The sequence below is a fragment of the Babylonia areolata genome, chromosome 15, assembly GCF_041734735.1.
Source record: "Babylonia areolata isolate BAREFJ2019XMU chromosome 15, ASM4173473v1, whole genome shotgun sequence".
NCBI classification, from domain to species: Eukaryota; Metazoa; Mollusca; class Gastropoda; order Neogastropoda; family Buccinidae; genus Babylonia; species Babylonia areolata.
In genome coordinates, this window is record NC_134890.1 from 24946562 (window position 1) to 24963851 (window position 17290).

The following is a 17290-nucleotide window of genomic DNA, read 5'->3' on the forward strand; positions in this document are numbered from 1 at the left end:
ATGCATATCCAGAGGCATGAAAATTACGCCTTTCACACAAACACACACACAAGCACACATGTACACAACAACATAGAACTTCCGAACCTTCAGCAAAACACTAGCAAATACTAAATATCCTATGTACTGCGACCCAGTGCACCAAATTTCCACATTAAACCAATTACCAAATAGCAATGCACATGTGACATGACGATAAACATAGATTCATGATTCACTTGCTCTCTCTCTCTCTCTCTCTCTCTCTCTCTCTCCCCCTCTCTCTCTCTCTCTCTCTAGACGCTCTTTCACTTCGAATTGTCTTTACTGCGCATGTGCTGTTAACTGGTTCGATCAATGAATCCTGAAAAACAGTGAGATGAGTAATAATGGGAACAGTACAACAGGAACAGCATTAACAGCTGCCTGTGACTTCATTACCGCTGAATACTTTCATCATCAGGCCACACCTGTAGCAGTATTTTTGTTGTTGTTTGTAGGTGTACTGTGCAAATACGCCATAAATTATTGCACACATGAGTTACAAACGTTGAAGCAACAAAACAGTGAGACTGAGAGGTTGACGATAAGGAAGGAACTTTTTTTTTTTTTTTTTAAAGACACTGACTGAATAAAAGTCTGTGATATTCCCCGCTTTAAAAAAATCTATCAAGGGTATGCTATATATGTGTTGTATGCAAAAACTGTTGTGCGTATCATTTGCTCAAACTGGAACCACAAACAGAAGAGTGCCATACAGTGCACCAGTAAGCAGTTGAAAGAGTGGTACTTCAATGTCCTGATTAACAGGAACTCCCCAAATTATGCATTCATATCTCATACAAAACTAAACAGAAAAACTGGACCCAGGCAATGAGATGTTCTATGACGAGTTTGACGACATCTCTGGATCTACGCACATGCTCCTCAACTCCAAAACAGGCAGTTTCTTCAGTCAGCGACTGTTTGCGACCTAATGTTTTTGATCAAACACAACTGCCCATATTCATACTCTATCTTCTTCTTCGTTCAAGGGCTGCAACTTCCACGTTCACTCATTTGTACACAAGTGGGTTTTATGTGTATGACCGTTTTTACTCCACCATGTAGGCAGCCATTCTCTGTTTTCGGAGGTGTAGATTCCAGCCTTCAATGCCAGCCATTACTCCACACACATAAATTTAATGTTTCTGGGGGCTTCAGTGGCGGTGGCCTATGCTTCTTGACAATGAAACAAGCACAACTGAACACCACCACAATGAATCAGCAGCAAAGCTGGGTCACCTCTGGTGAGAGGCCTAACGGCAAACAGGCATCTACAGCTTGCTCAATCACTGTGAACTGTGGAACATGCACTGTCAAGTACGTCCTGTAATGGCTGTGTATGGCAAGATGGGATTGGTTTTAAAAACCCACCAAAGTGAAAAATAAAATTACTAAATAAATAAATGAATGAATAAATAATAAATAGATAAATAAATAAACAAATGGATAAGCAAAACAGAAGGAAACAAAGAGGACAGACAATGACACTAACCCCCAACACCAAAGACTGGGAGAGTGGGATCAACAGAACGAAGAAAGCAAGACAATCTTTCAAATGCCAGGTTCAATCTCATTTCTCTTCTACAGTTCTATCAAATCAAAAAAAGATTTCCGAGTAATTCACTGTCAAAATGCTAGGCACCTCAGTCTGACGCTGTCTATCTTCTTTTCAATGCGGTGATGCCCACTGTCGAAATTCTGGGAGTCTTCGTCTGAGTCTGTGTATTTTCTTTTCAATGCAGTGACACTTTCACAAGCAATTAAAATCCCAACGTCTGGCTGAACATTGTGCCACACAGGATCAGCTTTCTGTCCTTCCATCCTCCTCCTTCGTCCCTCTTCTTCTGTATGGTTCTGTGTGTGTGTGTCTGTCTCTATGTGTGTGCATGTGCTTTACGGGTGTGTGTGTGTGTGTGTGAGTGTGTGTCCCTCTCTCTGTATGTGTCTTTGTGTGTCTCTGTATGTCTTTCTCTCTCTCTCTCCCCTGACTCCCGCAAACCACACACACATACACAATACACACACACACACACACACACACACACACACACACACACACACACACATACAACACACACTCTCTCTCATACATGTATACATTCACATTCTTGTGTACACACACACACACACACACACACAAACACAAAAATCCCTCTCCACAAAAATCGCACTTTAACTAGCTGCAACCCACACCAAACATATATATATAAGAGACATTCACCTTCTACTCCAATCTCAGCAACAGCAGCTCCCTAGGCACTACAAAGCAGACAGAGGGAAAGGCACCAGCAGCAGCACCAGCAGCAGGGAAGCCAGGCTGTTCAGACCCAGAGGTCACAGCGTTCCTCACTAAGGCAGCAGTGAAAGGGGAGGCGTGATGATGTCTGGAAGCCACGGACAACGTGCCCCCCATCCTCACTTCCCACCTGCCATGTCACAGCAGGTGCCCCGGGTTGTGGCCCTTTGCTTGTTGTTGGTTGGTTTGTTTTTGGGGGTTCTATTTCTGCTGTGGACGACGACGTCTGAAAACGGATCAATGGCTGTTCTGTGACTGTGCTGTGAAAGGGAAAGTAAGTGTGTGTTATTTGGTGGTGGTGGTGATGGTGGTGGTGGTGGTGGAAGGGGTAGGGGTGTGTGTGTGTGTGTGTCTGTGCATGTGTGCATGTGTGTATACACAACAAATGTACAATAATGTGAATGTATACATGTATGAGACAGACAGACAGGCTCTGTGTGTGTGTGTGTGTGTGTGTGTGTGTTCAAGAATGTGAGCGTATACATACATGAGTGAGGGTGTATTTATGTATGTGTGCGCGTGCTTGCATGCGTGCGTGTGCGTATTTATGCATGCCTGCATGATAGAGAGTGTGTGTGTGTGTGTGATGATGATGATATGGATACATCTTTAAGGCCTATCCTCAGTCAGAGACCAAGCTCTAAGCACTTCACAAACATACAGTCATTTGCACAACAGTCTTCCTTCCTGGTAAGACTAGATAGTATGCCTGCCCTTGTATACATGTGAGTCATCAGTGATATGCTGTTTATGATATCTACTGTCTTCATTCATCTCATTTGTTGAGTGTTGAGAAATTCTGATAGAGTCTAACTAACGTGGATGAGGAAATAAACAAACTGAAACATCTGTCACCCATTTTATCTACCCCCTCTTCATCCCCAACCTAAACGTGAAAAAAGAGTGAGTAACTGAATGTGTGTATGTGTCATGTGTGTGTGTGTGTGTTTCCGTGTGTGTCTATGTGCATAGATCTGTGTGTACCACTGCAAATTTCTGTTGTATATATGCAAGTATCTGCATCTGCATCTCTGTGGATGTGTGTGTGTGTTGTGTATGTGTGTGTGTGTGTGTGTGTGTGTGTGTGTGTGTGTGTGTGTGTGTGTGTGTTGTGTGTGTATGTTGTGTGTGTTGTGTGTGTGCGTGTGTGTGTGTGTGTTGTGTGTGTGTTGTGTGTGTGTGTGTGTGTGTGTGTGTGTGTGTGTTATATATGTGTGTATGTGTGTGAGACACAGAGAGAAAAAGAGAGAGGTTGTTATGTGCATCGGTGTGTGAGTGCACACGAGCATGAGATTCTGTGAAGACACTTACTGGTACATCCCTGTACAATTATGTCAAGCAAATATTTAAACCCTTGACTGCTGCTGAAGCCGGGTGAAATGCGATCAGTGTGTCAAGTGCTGTTACCACTTTTTGTGCACTTACCAATGGTATCATGAACAAAAGCAATGCAGTCCCAAGAAGGAAGGAGCCTAACTACTGAATGGTGAATGACACACTGACCTGTCAGATGTTCATTATCTCAATGAGGTGACAGCCCTTCACTGATGAGCATATCAATCGCCAGAAGTCAAGGGGTTAAGTTATTCTCTTTGTCATGGTATGGCATGCAGCAATGTGGTCTTTTTGTCTGGACTGCAATTTTCCTTCTTCTCTTTTGTTCATTTTGCAGCAACACCATGGTACAGAACTAGACCACCTTGTCGTCAGTAACAACTGCCCAGCGAAGACAAAAACTTTGGCCCTCTCACTTCCACTTCACAGTGAACAGTCTGCTCTATTTTCACCATTTTTAGGATGAATAAATTCCTCAAAATAGAACCCAGTCCTGCTTGAGCCGCTGGGCAAGTGAAAGCTTTTGCTGTCCAACTGGCTTGCGAGGAATTTCGCATTTCGATGTGTGATCAAACAGCAGGGAGAAAGGGGGAAGGGGGAGTGAGATGTAGAGGGGGTGAGGGGGGGGGGGAAGAGAGGCCCAATCCATCCCAAGATGCAGGAAATCAATAATCAGGGTAATTTTCTGTCATCTGGAAGCTAGAGCATTTGGCGTGACTGGTCTGACGTTTTTTTACGCCGTCTGTGTACAGCTCTGCATGTCTCGACACCTCTCTTCTGCTTGTCGGAAATCATACAGGCTTTTCTTTATTTTTTTTTTTTTTTTATCTATTTATTTTTTTAATTGTTTTTGCTTTTCTGTTTATTTTTTGTTGCTGTTGTGTTGTTGTTTAATCTAATATTATCTTCAATACTTTCATCCTGTTTTTTCTTGGTTGTCAGCAAGGCAATGAAAGACAACAGCAAAATATGGAATGGAAAAGTATATGTGCATGCAGGAATGTGTTTTTGAGTGAGAGAGAGAGAGAGAGTGTGTGTGCATACGCTGAGTCAAGTTTCATTCATATGTTTATGTCATTCTGAAATTTACAGAAGATGCCATATTTCTAATTCATTCCTACAAACCCCTCTTGTGTGTTTGTGTGTGTGTGTGTGTGTGTGTGTGTGTGCGCGCGCGCGTGCGCACGCCTACACATGTGCACGTTTGCGTTTGTTGGTCATTATTTCAACATCTTTTCACAACACTTATTTCTTATGGGACAAAACAGTGTGTGTGTGTGTGTGTGTGTGTGTGTGTGTGTGTGTGTGTGTGTGTGTGTGTGTGTGTGTGTGTGTGTGTGTATGTGTGTGTGTGTGTATGTGTGTGTGTGTGTGTGTGTGTGTGTGTGTGTGTTGTACATGTATGTGTGTGTACTCAAACTGTAAACATACAACATGTGGCAGGAAAGAGAAATTCAGAATGGGCAAGGAAATTTGGGGGATGGAAATAAAAAAACAAAATCAAAAAACCTTAAAATCACGTGAGATGTGTGCATCCTCTTGCGCTCATACGAGCTTGTCTGTCTGTGTGTGCAAAAGAGCGTTTCAAAGCAATGCTAAATGAGAGCAAGTTCACATGTGCGTATGGTTCCACAACTCCTAGCGATGGATATGGCCTCTTACTGCCAAATGACTCACACATTAACTGGCATGACTTTGAGAATGTTCAGAATTATTCTGGTTCAAGCAGGCACACACACACACACACACACACACACACACACACACACACACACACACACACACACACACACAAAGAAGAATAATCAATCCACAAAACAACATGCACCATCATCAAACCAAACTCACATCTTTCCTCAAAACAATCAGTGACTGGCACCACCGTTCTCACATCCAGCAAGGCCACACAGCAACAGGGTGGACGGTGGGTGTGTGGGGGGGGGGTGGCGGGGTCAACGAGGGGAGGTAAATCTGAGGCAGGGGAAGGGAATCCTTTCCGGTACGGTGTGGACGAACGGGCGGACAAAGGTGTGAGTCAGCCGCTATTGATTTCCCCGGACTCTGCTCCCCACCCCGGCTCCTCCGCCTACGCAGCAGTCGTCATCACCCAGCTGACTAACCACCCTGATTCCAAAACGGAAAACAAAAATCAATACATAAAATAAATAGATCATCATATTGATAGAAAAAACAACACTAAAATAAGACTAAAAACAAAAATCAATACATAAACAGATCATACTGATAGAAAAAAAGTAACACTAAAATAAGATATATATATATATATATAACTTGTTTTAACTCACTCAGTACGGCCAGTCCTCTCTTCTCCTGTACACAGACCCCTCGGATGTCCAGTGGGTGTCTGAATGACCCAACCTTTAGCTTCTGTCATCAGAATTGTGGTATTCTTTGTCAACATTCACCTCTTCAGTATAAGAGCCTTCCGCTTGCAATATTTTGATGATGGTAATTGGGGTGAAACGCTGTTAACGTCGTCTCTTTCGCCGTTCGTATTGAGAGAGTTAATACAAGGATGACAAAACAGAAAACACAGACTTAACATACAGACCTAGCATTACTGTTATGGTAATAGTTCTTCAGGTTACTGAATCAAAAAATTAAAACACTAAAATGTGATAAATAACATTTTATTCAAATACACGAATGACAAAAGAAACCACAGACTACAATGAAATCACTGACACAGTTCTCCAGGTCACCGAGACAAAGAAATAATAACACTAAAATATGATAAATAACTTTTTTTCAATGCAATGATGACAAAAGAAAAAAGAAAAACACAGACTTAAAATTAATAAAATCACTATGATAGTTCTTCAAGTCACTGCCAACGGAATCCAACCTGCAGTTAAATAAAATGTGAAAATTAAGCAGTTAACTAAAACAGTAATAGTAAAATGTTATTAAACTTCATCAGGTACCCAAGACATTGAAGCAATCATATAATAAAGTAAACCTGCTTTAAAAGTTATAAAAGACATAAAGCAAAAACAAAAAACAAAAACAAAAACCTGAAAAAAATCATTTAAAAAATGTCAAAATAAAACAAAACAAAATGTCCTATTTGGGATCCTGTACACAGAGGCCTTGCAGAAAGAACACAAGTGCTCCGAAGTGTAGTTCCTGCATGGAAAAGATTCCTCTCCCCCTGATCTCACCAACAACAGCCAGAACTGTAAATCTGGATAAAATGAAACTTGTTGCCCACGCCCATCCTCAAGAGCCCACAGAGTCGTTTCCAGCAAAACTTTTACTCTCAATCCACTTCAACTTTAGATTTAAAATTGAATCCATTAAAGAAAGGATCTTTTTTTTAGGAGGGAAGGGAAGGGTGGTGGGTTTTTTTATGTGTGTGTTTTTTTGGTGGGTTTTTTTTGGGGGGAGGTGTTGTTCTTTTTTTCTTTTTCTTTTTCACAAGTCAAACTGGTGGTAGCTGCAGATCATACTGACTGTTGAAAAGAGCTAGAATTTCAATACAATACAATGCAACACAAAATGCTGACACCAGATAATACAACACGATACCACACAGCGTACTGCAAATCCGAATCACAACCCTCCACACCACACACCAACCAGTGTTAACTGACGCACCAAGCACCGAACATGCCCATCTGGATCCTAACAAAAGACAATGAGGCGACACGTATACTTCCCAGTTGCGCATTTCTCCAATTTCTCCTCCATTACCCTCTCCCCCATACCTCATCCCCATACCACCTTTAGCAACCCCCTGCCCCCCCTGCCCCCCCCCCACCCCCAAACACCCCACCCCATCCCCTCCAGTTTATATGTGATGAAATGGGACTGTGCACAGCAGTGTGCAGATTGCATAACTAGGTGACATGTGGCATGTGGGTGAGCATCTGTGAGACTGCGGCCATGTGCCCCACGAGTGAGCGCCTGCGGTGAAATACCCCACGTTGAAGCCAAGCGCTGCTGCACTATTTTAGTGTCTGGTCTCAGTGGTCTGTCTGTGCCGACTAATACCCCCCCACCCCCACCCCCCCTCCCCTATCAGAACAGTTCTGCTGGCAGCAAAGTTTTTTGTTTGCCCTTCCACACTGTCTCCTTCACCACACAGCGATAAAAAAAAAAATAAATAAATAAATAAAAAAGATCTCCTCTGGAACCTTGACCTTGGACCATGGTCACCTAAAATGACAAGCTTTTTTTTAAAAAAAAACAAAAAACTTTGAGCGGTGCATTTGTTCAATCAAGTTTCAGTGACAAGAACAGTTCTAGCACATACGCACATACACAAATATGCGTGTAAACATTTAAATGTACACGTACACCCCCCCACCCTCCCACCCCACCCCCGCCCCACACACACACACACACACTTCCACTAATGCATCCTTTTTTTCTAGGTCCTTTGAACTGTACAAATATAACAACTGCCAGATGTGCTGGTTTATAACTCAGAAGCCTTTTGCCAAAAACAATACATAATTCATGTAACATCATAAACATGGCCAAAGATTAAACCAAGTATAAACACAGAATAATAAATAAAACATGAAATTCTAAACACACACACACACACACACACACACACACACACACATAAACACCCCAAAAATAATTTTGCACTTTACACTTTTTAACTCTTTTGGCAAACAACAGAAAATTATTCAAATTGTGATGCAAGACAATTCTAACAATAAACTCATGCGAGTCAGAAAATGCTCGTATGGTTTTAGACAGACACACTTGTCACTGACACGCACTCCGATCCGTTCCCTCTCGGCACTACAATCATCTCACCCTCCCCATCCTCTCTCAGCTTTCAGCAACAAAACTTCTTCTTCTTCTTCTTCTGCGTTCACTCGTATGCACACGAGTGGGCTTTTACGTGTATGACCGTTCTTTACCCCGCCATGTAGGCAGCCATACTCCGTTTGGGTGTGCATGCTGGGTATGTTCTTGTTTCCATAACCCACCGAACGCTGACATGGATTACAGGATCTTTAACGTGCGTATTTGATCTTCTGCTTGCATATACACACGAAGGGGGTTCAGGCACTAGCAGGTCTGCCTATATGTTGACCTGGGAGATCGTAAAAATCTCCACCCTTTACCCACCAGGCGCCGTCACCGTGATTCGAACCCAGGACCCTCAGATTGACAGTCCAACGCTTTACCCACTCGGCTATTGCGCCCGTCAGCAACAAAACGATTTTCCTTTAAATCTGATAGTTATGATCAATTAATGTTCCTAGAGTGCCTGCACTCCAGGCACTTCATAAAACCGTTCATCCACATTCAGTTTCAGTTTCTCGAGGAAGCATCACTGCGTTTGGATAAATCCACACGCTACACCACATAATTATGCTATGCAGATGCATGACAAGCAGCATAAACTGGATGTTCTCTATTGGTATACATTGTTGTGCAATACTTTGTTGTCTTAAATGTATGCACATGTGGGGGGTTGTTTTAGTCAGCTACTGTCAGTTTTTATCTGACTTGTTTTAGTGTATTGTATGGTACATATGTTCAATTTTATGTTGGTGTCTACAACGAGCCTATGATTGCACATGTTAATTTCCATGCGGATTAATAAAGTGTTTTTGAATTGAATTTAACTGAACAACTCAACAGACTTTGCCCTTGAGTGCAGGCATAAATAAATATATATATATATATATACATATACATATACATACATGCGTGTGTGTGTGTGTGTGTGTGTGTGTGTGTGTGTGTGTGTGTGCCTATCACAGTCAATTTCTTCAACAGAATTTTGCCAGGTGAGCTTGAACAGAGTAACTTCAGGGACTTTGGAAGCATATTACTGATATGAGTTTGAATAACAACAACAAAAAAGTTGTTTGGTTTTGGCTTGAACCATTTTAATTTTGCCATATCTTACAGCCCTGAATGGAGAATTCTTAAACAATCTGTTTTTGATTAAGAAAGAAGTAGCATGGATATGGAATTATAAACCGCAAGAAAATCATAAATAATTCAACAATCTAGGCATGCTTCTAGATTAAAAACTAAAAAGGTGCTAACAGTCAGACATCTGAACACTGTCACTGTGGGAGCTGCAGTAAGGGGAGAGATGTGGTCTATGCTTTTCCTGACAGGCAACCAATGAAGGACATGACAAAAGTACAGAAACTTTGGTCACACTTTGACAAGGACAACAGCATTAGATTAGAAAAGGAATGCGTGTGCGCATGCACGCACACACACACACACACACACACACACATACACACACACATACACACACACCACACACACACACACACACACACACAGAGTTTGTTTCACAGTCCAGTTGGATATTTGCTTTAAGTCTGCAGTTCACATTGTGTACTGGGTTCTTGCTCCTTTGTATTCTTGATTTTTTTTCCCCTGTCTAAAATACATGGATCATGTTAAACTGGAGAAAATACATGGAGAAAGAACATTAAGTACAGAGAACAAATGGACAATCATAAAAAAGAGGGAATGATAGACTGACACTGGTGTGACAGGTGTCCGGCAAATCAGTTTTCAGGACTGACTGGGAGAGAGACAGGGATTTGTGTCAAGTCAAGTCAAGTCAAAATGATCTTTATTGAGGGTAAAAGAATAAGCTTATACAGCTTTTTTACATCCTGCCCTCTTAAAAAAAGAGAAGAAATTTTTTTTTTTAAATTTAAAAGGGAAGAAATGGGGGAAGTGGGGGTCTGGAAAAGATATATGGAAATAAACAATTACAAGAAATACACAAAAATTCTACCGAGAACAACAACAACAACAACAGAAATAATACAAGCGTAAAAAGCAATAAATTTACATATGATACTGACACGATTACAACATGCAATGCGACACTCTTACATCATTAACTTAATTCAGGAAGAAAAGAGAGAGAGGAAAAACGAGAGAGAAAGCTACATATATATACATGCACATACACACACACACACACACACACACACATATATATATATACATATATATATATATATATATAGAGAGAGAGAGAGAGAGAGAGAGAGAGAGAGAGACAGAGACAGAGACAGAGAGAGAGAAACAGACAGATGGGTAAAGGTAACAGTCGAGAGATGGAAAGGAGACAGAAAGTCAGAAGGACAGAGAAGGTTTAAAGTTAGAAAAATAGACAGACAAGTATATAGACAGCAGATACAATGATAGTCAAATCGAAGGATCAAGGGATCAAATTTTTTCCATCAAATATTTCTTAAGTGCTTTTTTGAATGGTTGCTTTAGACGACATGACTTTAAAGAAGGAGGTAAACCATTCCATATCGTTCCCCCAGAATATGTTAAACTAGATTTATATAAATTGTTTCGGGGTCGTGGAAAAGATAGTTTGTGAGTGTGTCTATTTTCATTAGTGATAAAATTCTGGGTTATTTTCTTTGGTGCCGTTCCATTCGCTATACTGTGCATACACATACATTTGTTAAGTAACAGTCGACTTTTGAGCGGAAGAATGTCTAAATTTTTATAGTCATTATCTGTCAAAGTATTAGATTTTAGTTTAATCAGTTTTAGAGCTCTTTTGTGCAAGCGACTGATGTGTTTGAGGTTAGTTTCGCTGGCATTATCCCACAACGTGGATGCATAGTTTATGAGAGATAGAATGTGTGCGTGAAAAAATAGCTTCCTAGAATGAAGATTGAGAAAATGTTTAACCTTGCTAAGCTGGTATATGTATATTCTTTTGGAAATTCTTTTTCCTAGATCAGCAATATGATCAGTCCATGACAGGTCATTGTCTATTATGACCCCCAATACTTTGTGTGTTGTAACTTCTTCAATTGTTTTCCCGTGGATGTATAAAGGTGTAAAGGAGGTATGCATTTTTTGTCGCTTCTGTCGTGTCGTCACATACATACATTTAGTTTTGCCTGTATTTAGAGACATGTGGTTCAGCTCAGTCCATTTGACCAAACTATCTATATTGTTCTGAAGCTCATTTACAAGTTCAGTTGGATTATCACTATTTGACTGAAGTGAGGTGTCGTCCGCGAACATTTCGCATGTGCATTGTATATGTAATGGCAAGTCATTTATATATATGGAAAATAAAAGTGGTCCAAGCACTGATCCTTGTGGTACACCAAATTTTACAGGCAGTAAATCAGACCTGCTAGAACTGATTTCAACCAACTGATGACGGTCACTGAGAAAGGAGATAAAAAAATCTAAAGCATCATTTGACAAATTGTAATGTGAGAGTTTTCTAACAAGAAGAGAGTGGTTAATTATGTCAAAAGCCTTGGCGAAGTCAACAAAGAGAATACCTGTGAACACATTATTGTTTATGTTTGAAAGGCATCTTTCAATAATTTGTATAAGAGCTGTGTGACAGGAGTGATTTTCCCGAAAACCTGATTGGTTTTCGTGTATCAAATCATATTTCTTAAGATAGGAATTAAGGTGAGATTGCACATGTCTTTCAAGTGGTTTGGACAAAACAGACAGTATAGAAATAGGTCTATAGTTAGAGGGATTATCTCGGTCTCCTGCTTTGTACAGTGGTATAACCTTAGCTTGCTTAAATTTTAATGGGAAAACCTGTTTATCAATACATAAATTATATACATAGGTGAGAGTGTCTGATATATATGCTGCACTGGCCTTTAGTATTTTACCATCGATTCCATCTAAGTCTCTTGTTCCAGATTGTTTCAGGCGTATTAAGCTATGAAATACTTCGTTTATTGTCACAGGTGGTATATTAAAGTTAGCTGAGATGTTTTTCGAGTCACAGTATTGTTTCAGTAGTTTTAGTTCGTTTTCATTTGTTTTATCATTTACAATTATATTGTTGGCAATGTTAGCAAAATGATAGTTTAACTTTTCTGGTGATATCTCTTTTATTGGTTTATGGAAATTAGACATTGAGTTCTTGTTTGTCAAGATATTAATGGCTTTCCAAACTGCTTTCGAATTCTGAGAAGAAGACACTAGATTTTGAAAATATTTAATCCTACTTTTTCGCTTCATAGAATTCACTTTATTTCTTTGTTTTCTATATAATTCTACTTTCTTTGATCTGTGGTAGTAATCTCTTAATTCAATTTCATTATCTATTTCCTTTGTCAACCACGGAGGTTTAATTTTATGCTTCACCCTTTTTCTTATAAATGGAGCATGTCGATCATACACTAAATTAAATGTGTTTACCCAGTAGTTAATGGCATCGTCAGGATTTCTTATTTGATAAACATATTCTAAACCAGAATGAAGCAAATCATTGATGAATGTATTCTTATCGAAATGGGTGAAACTTCTGTAAAAAATTTCTTTATGACCCGATTTAGGAATTTTGACACCTTTCTTTTTCCAAGTTAGACAAACAGACGAATGGTCACTACAGCCAGTTTGAACAGAACATGTTTCCACTATATTAGATTTTGTGTTGACGTAAATGTGGTCAATGAGAGTTTCAGTGTGTTCAGTGAGACGTGTAGGGCGATCGATTATTTGTTCTAGTCCGTACAGAGCGTAACTGATGTTCCATTTTGTTCCAGGTACTGTCAAATCAATGTTAAAGTCCCCAAGGAGAATAATTTCTTTAGACTCAAGTATAGCTGCATCCATCATCGAATTAAATTTGTCGTACCAGTCAACGGTTTCGGCTGGGTTTCTATAAAGGAATCCTATCATAATAGGTTTACAACGTTTAAGATTAATTTCTATCCAAATAGATTCCGTGCCATGATTTTCAAGGTGTGTTAGTCTCTTGAACATTACTGAGTTATTACAATATAAAAGAAGTCCAGTAGATCTTTGACCAGTAGGGTCAAGTCGGATGATATCATAGTTAGGCATGCATATATGAGAATCGGGAATACGATCAGTTAATCTAGACTCTGCAACACAGTAAACATGAAAATTAACCCCATTGTTATGCAATATGGTTGCGATATCATCAGTCTTGTTTCTGACACTGTTGATATTTAGATATCCTATGCGAAGCCCCTCTTGTGAGGGCCATGTATCTTGAGTGAGAGGCATTGTATGGCAGTTGGAAATAATAACATATACAAAATGTAGGTGCTTTACACACAAGAATTACTTTCAGTATAGCAGTAAATGCCCAAATACAATGCAAGAAAAAAAATCGGTTCAATTAAAGACTAAAGCACAAATACAATGGTATCCACTGAAACTACTGCACAAGTAGACGTGAGCGAATGCCTACAATCAATTAGCAAACACTCAACAAAGCATGTAATATCTTTAAAAAAATAATTAATAAATAAATAAAATAAAATAAAATAAAATAAACAACAACAACAAAAAACAACGTACGATTATAGATTATCAAAACGTGGAGTAAAGGAAGGCGAAAAAGCATATATTAGAGAACAACCACCACCCGTGACACACTTAGCAGCGTGTCTATCACTGACCAAGATAGTCAAGTATTTGATACGGCAATCCAAACGTAATTGGTCCAGGGAATACAAAAATTCAGCGACATCTATCCAAGTCCAGCAAGCTGCAACACACTCCCCCCACCCCCCATCGCTTCATCCTCGTCAACTCCCATCACCCCCCACCCACTCACCCCTTTGCAACATTATGCACATATGCAGTCATACACTCCATTCATACTTGCACTCGCACACATGCATCCCTATCATGGAAATGGACGCTGAAATGATTGGTGAGCACCCATGTAAGTAGTAATCATGCTACGCAAGAACTGTTCAAAAGGGTTAGTAGCAGGCATGTGTAAAAAATTTGCAGGAATGTCAGGTTTAAACATGGGGTCTTGGGGCATTCTTGTTTGAAAAGGGGGGACAAAGCTCATTCCATGATATGGTACGTGTGGTGGTGGTGGATTTGACTGAGCTGTCTGAATGTTGTCACCATACATAGGGGGTGGGGGAGGGGCTTGGGGGTTGGGCAGGTGAGAAGGTGGGGGTGGTTGAGAGGGTGGGGGAGGGTGACCACTGAAGGTGCGATCAGAGGAGTTTGATGTTTGCTGTGACCATTGGTTTTCTCTGTGTGTGTGTGTGTGTGTGTGTGTGTGTGTGTGTGCGCACTCATGTGTGTGTGTGTGTGTGTGTGTGTGTGTGTGTGTGCACTCGTGTCCATGCTGTATGCATGTGCAAGCAAATGCATGTGTGTGTTAGAATCAAGAGAGACTTGTGTGCGTACGTCTGTGTGTGTGCATCTGTGAGCGCTTGCATACAGTACACAAGCTATCTATTCCTGGTGTAATTCCTGTCCATTATATGTGAGCAATGACAGTATCAGGAACAGGGAACATGTAACTCTGACAGGAAAAATCTGAACCCTCATCAAAAAATGATCTTTGTTATATTGGGAACACAATCATCTTTACAGCCCTGATGATCAAGACAGCTGCAAAACAAATGGAAAACAACCATGCACAATGTGCTGACACTGCAGTTTGGATGACACTCACATTATGTAGGCCTATATCGGAAGAGGGAGACTGACACAAAGAGAGAAAGAGACAGACAAAGTGCGTATGAGTGTGTGTGTGTCTGTGTGTGTGTGCATGTGTGTGTGTGAGTTTGTGTGTATGCGTGTGTGTGTCCATTCTGAGACAAGCACACTGGAGAACATTTCTTCACAGACCTCAGAACACACACACACACACATACCATGCGTGCTCACACACACACACACACACACACACACACACACACACACACACACACACACACGTGTCATGCACATAATTTTAGCATCATCAAGACAAATGAGACGAAAAAAAATAAAACAAAGGAATCCCATGAGAATCATCCAATTCCATGTCAAAATCCTTAAGATACTAATTTCTATTCAAATAAAATGATCAGCTCATGTACATAAAATTATCAAACAGGCAGGGGTGGGGGGAGGAAAGAGAAGTGTGTGTGTGTCTGTGAGGATGATGAGGAATGTGTTCAGTGTTGTGAGTAATGTTACACTGTTTTAACATACATTTTTAGCCAGTCTCGTGTAACTTTACAATGTTTTAGTCTTGTAACATAACTACAGAACAAAGCTACTATTCATGATCCACTGCTGCTTAGCACTGCTTCAAACTTTAGAGACCTGAACAATTTTCTGTGCTGCTGGGGCGTGAGGTTGTGTGTGTGTTGCAAAAAAGACCCCCCCATGCATCCATGCACCACACCCCTCTTCCCTCTCCCCTTATCTGCATCTCCTGAAAATCAATAGGCGCCACAGCTCGTTTGTCTGCTTTCCTGGGACCTCAGCAAATAGAGAGCAAAGCCCCGGCCCCCCTCCACCATAACCTGTTGGTCGACTTTTTCACCCAGTGCCACTGTGCGGGTACTGAAGATGGGTACACATCGATCTGGCGTTAAGAGTCAGTACTCTTTTTATATGCTGTAGAACGGAGGGAGAGGGGGTGTGGAGAGTTCGGGGGGGTTGGGGGGGGGGGGAACAACTTCACATTACACGATCTTTTGGTTTCAAGTTCTGGTTTACAAGTTATTCCATCCTGATTGTATACAAAGTATGTGTAAAATTTTTGCAGATGACAATAAAATTTACGTCGCTGCACACAACAATCTCACATTGCAAACTGATTTGTATAAACTTCAAGGATGGTCTTGAAACTGGAATGTTTATTTTAATGTTTCAAAGCTTAAAGTAATGCACGTAGGGGAAAAAAATCCAAATAACAATTACCATATGAAAATAGAAAACGCGACACAGACTACTAAGAAATACCAAAGTGAGAAAGACCTTGGAATAATGTTTGACAATAAACTATCCTTTGATACACATATAGATAATATTATAAATAAAGCCAATCAAATGATTGGTATAATTAAGAGAACCTTCAATTACCTAAAGATATATTTCTCAAACTATATAAAGCATTAGTTAGATCACATGTAGAATATGGTAATATTGTGTGGCACCCATACCTTAAGAGACAATCTATAGCAATAGAAAGGGTCCAAAGAAGGGCAACTAAATTATTAAAATAATGCAAGAATATGAGTTATATCTACATTCACTAAATGGTTGAAGATAAAGAGGAGATTTGATCTAAACTTTTCAGATATTAAATAACATAAATGATGTTAATGCAAGACATAGCTTTACTATGTCGGATTATGATAGTACAAGGAACTCAGTAAAGAAAATTTGTTTAGAACACTACAACACCAACCTTAGAAAAAAAAAAATCATTGGCTAACAGAATTGCACAAATATGGAATGCACTACCAACCCAAGTTTAACTTGCACAAAATACTATCATGTTCAACAATCTCATTGACACCAATGATTTTTTTTTTTTTTTTTTTATTATGAAGAATGAAAACAAAATTGCATACCCCGCCCAACAACAACAAAAGAAGAAAATAAATAAATGAAATAAAAGGAAAGAAGTGAAGATGAAGATTCAATGAGGACCTAAAATAGCCGAGAGGTCTAGGTAGATGACCTGCCAGTCCCTATACCTACTACTACTACTACTACTATTTAGATCTGGGGGTGAAGAAAATAGCCATGTGGTTTTGATCCAATCTCCACTGATTCTCATCCAGCTTGCGCTCTGGCGTATTCCCTCCTGTATTTAAATGAAGTACGTGCCGACTTGCCTTTAAACAAAGAAGAAAATAAACAAGCAAA

At 40.1% G+C, this 17290-nt stretch overlaps 1 protein-coding gene across 4 annotated transcripts in view; it reads right to left on the reverse strand.

Moving 5' to 3' along the window:
• Nucleotides 1–17290, reverse strand: part of LOC143290503 (TBC1 domain family member 5-like) — a 94775-nt gene that overhangs the window by 60169 nt on the left and 17316 nt on the right. For all 4 annotated transcript variants that reach the window (XM_076600003.1, XM_076599999.1, XM_076600001.1 and 1 more), the window contains exons 2-3: nucleotides 5504–5779; nucleotides 2246–2546 (exon numbers count right to left, since the gene is read on the reverse strand). The gene's annotated coding sequence lies outside the window, so the exon portion shown is untranslated. The remainder of the gene's footprint in view (nucleotides 1–2245; nucleotides 2547–5503; nucleotides 5780–17290) is intronic.